Consider the following 3,249-nt stretch of genomic DNA (forward strand, 5'->3'; position numbering starts at 1 on the left):
ATCCTGAGATCCCTCCCCCAAAACACTGACTGCCCTCCCCCCCAACCCCAGCTCGCTGAGCCCGGGGATCACGTTCTGAGGTGGGGATGCTTCACCATCAAGTGACCTGTCTTGGTTTATGCTAGATTTGGCTTCCAAATGGGTTTAAGCTATCTCCACCCCAGGGCAGGTCTGCAGCAGCACGTTAAACTTGAAATGGGCACGTTGCTGCTCTTAACCAGCATGTTCAAATTAAAGGTGAGGAAAGACCAGAACCTCTTTTCTAGCTCTAAAATGCAGATTTGGCATTTGCTGCTGTTTGACCATCCAGGCGGTGGTTTCACATCAGCCATTTCCATCCCTATGAGAGATCAGCCCACCCATCCCAGCAGCGACGCCAGCCCCCGGACACCAAGAGTGCATGGGGGGACGGCAGATGGTGTTTCCCAGCCGAGCCCCACACGCTGCAGCCGCAGCTCCCTTCTGTCCCCAGCCGCCTCTGCCTCGTCCCTGCTAAGCCACACCACCCGCCCTGGCCCAGGCGGCCCTCCACCCCCCCACGCCACCAGGGATGGACACCCCGCAGGTCCCAGCAGGTACCTCCCTGGAGCAACAGGAGCTGTAGCGAAACCTCCAGCATCCAGGAGCTGCACAGCCCTTGGAAACCTCCTTGTACGTCCACTGGGGGCTGATACCCCTCCCTGACCTCCCCTTTGTGTCGTGTGTCGTCCCCCCCCCCCGGCTTCACGTAGGCACATGCCACAACTGAGCTGGCATTAGCCTACAACAACAGCCTTTGTTCCCCTCCCTGCGGTGGAACAACAGGACATTGTGGGCAGCTGCCCGCGCTGGCAGGAATTGGCGGCAGGGTGGCTTTGGAGGATGTACCCTCCGCACGCTGTGCTTGACATTCTTCTGGCAACCTCGTGACTAAATCCCCTCTAAACTGTGTTTTTCACGCAAATCGAAAAAGCTGGGTGTTTGGGGTTTTTTTTTTTTTTGATCCGTGAGACGATGGCTAAAGCAAGAGCCAGGCTGCAGCACGACAAAAACAAAGCGACAGTGTTTTTGCCCACACGCTACGGCTGGGGAGGTCAGTTTGGGGCTGATGCTGCAGAAATAGGTCATTCCCTTTTCCCAGGGGCGAGTCTGCCCGAGGCTGGTATCACCCATGGCACCGAGCCCCCTCTGTGCTCCATCAGCCCACCACAAGCCTCCAGCCAGGAAAGTTTGGGTATTTAGAAATCGAATTTCAATGAATTTGTCATCTAAATAGTGCTCAGCTTGTAGGCTGATGAATGTCAGGAAGGTCCCCAGCATGTTTGCGGAGTTCCTCATGGCATTACTAGTTTATTCTTTGAGACCCTCCCAGCTCCAGCTAGAACAACTGATTACAGAATCACAGAATCATAGAATGGTTCGGGTTGGAATGGACCTTAAAGATCATTGAGTTCCAACCCCCCTGCCATGGGCAGGGACACCTCCCACGAGATCAGGCTGCTCAAAGCCCCATCCAGCCTGGCCTTGAACACCTCCAGGGATGGGGCACCCACAGCTTCTCAGAAAACCTGTTCCAGTGTCTCACCACCCTCACAGTAAAGAATTTCTTCCTGATATCCAATCTAAATCTCCCCTCTTTCAGTTTGAAACCGTTGCCCCGTGTCCCATCGCTACACTCCCTGATAAAGAGTCCCTCTCCATCTTTGCTGTAGGCCCCTTTAGGTACTGGAAGGGGCTATAACGTCTCCCTGGAGCCTTCTCTTCTCCAGGCTGAACAACCCCAACTCTCTCAGCCTGTCTTCATAGCAGAGGTGCTCCAGCCCCCTGACCATCATCGTGGCCTCCTCTGGACTCACTCCAACAGGTCCATGTCCTTCTTGTGCTGAGGGCTCCAGAGCTGGACACAGTACTCCAGGTGGGGTCTCACCGGAGCAGAGTAGAGGGACAGAAGCCCCTCCCTCAACCTGCTGGCCACGCTGCTTTTGATTCAGCCCAGATTAAGGTCCATGTAATGTAACTTTGATTTTCTTGTAAGCAGAGCTCTTTTCTTCTGCAGCAGTCTCTCTTTTTTTTAATCCAAGTCATCAGTTAGTTAGATATTTTCCATTTCCTAAACAAAACTTCTAAGGTGTAACTGGCAGTTTCTGTATTCTCCAAAGGGAAATATTCGGTACAGACATGTTCTTCTGCATCAGCCGCATTCTAGTAGAGAGGAAGGCAACCAGCAATTTTTTAGCACCCATTTTCCTGGTAGTTAAAGACAAGATTTCTCATTAAAGGAAGAAACTTTGTTTTGCATTAATCCTTTGAAATATTGAACGGCTCCTGGGCAGCAGTGGATCTTGGAGTACGAGCAACAGTATTTGTTTTTATATGCGTATACAGTATTTTTCCTACAGAAAAAAGAATATGACTTCTGATAAGTACTGGAAAAGATAACACTGGCGAAGCAAAACCCGTCCCTCCCCAGGGGCACCAGCACTGACTGCTACTGGGCCCGGCTGCTCCAGCTGCATTTTGACTCAACCTCCTGAAAACATGAAGCATCTAGGCCTGGAGATCAATTTATTTTTTTTTAACACAGCCCTTCAAGCCTTTTTATTAAAGCCTGGCTGCTGGTGCAGTTCTTCCAGCCCTTTTCAAACCACCCTTTTCAAACTATTTAACTAGAGGTCGTATCTCCTGTAGCTGTTATTATAGAGCTAAGGCAAGGGCAGGGGGAGAGGACGTGACCGCCCTCGGAAAAGGGTCTTTGATCCAAGGTGAAGACCGGCTTTTGCTCTACAGATCGCAAAGCATTCCCAAAAATAAATCTCTCTGAGAGCAAAGGCAGGTATGGTAAAGTGTGCCTTTTACCCCTCCAGAGCTCACGGGTCTCCAGCTGGGAAAATACGCTGAAAATTTAAATTTCCCTGGCTGTACCTGTGCTGCTGCCCATAGCACCTGCTGGGAGCACAGCGCCGGCAGGATTAAACGCATCCCCACGGGTACAGTGCTCCAAAACCAGGGCGTTTGCAAACCCTGCTGTACAGAAATGCAGAGAATCGCCAGCAAAAGAGCTTTTGTCCCAGTCAGCTGTGCAAATAGTAAGGCCGCGGAGACTGGTCCCCAAGAAGTTTTTCTGGTTCAAGAGAACGGACTTAGGGGGAAAAGGAGTTTTTGGTGAGAAACAAGGCTGTGATAAGGGACCCTCCCAGGGCTGGGGCAGCTGAGGAGAGGGTACATCCAGGGGAGCCTGGCTTTATGTTAAGGTTTCTCAGCGGTGCTAGT

The sequence above is a fragment of the Chroicocephalus ridibundus genome, chromosome 7 (assembly GCF_963924245.1).
Source record: "Chroicocephalus ridibundus chromosome 7, bChrRid1.1, whole genome shotgun sequence".
Taxonomy (NCBI): Eukaryota; Metazoa; Chordata; class Aves; order Charadriiformes; family Laridae; genus Chroicocephalus; species Chroicocephalus ridibundus.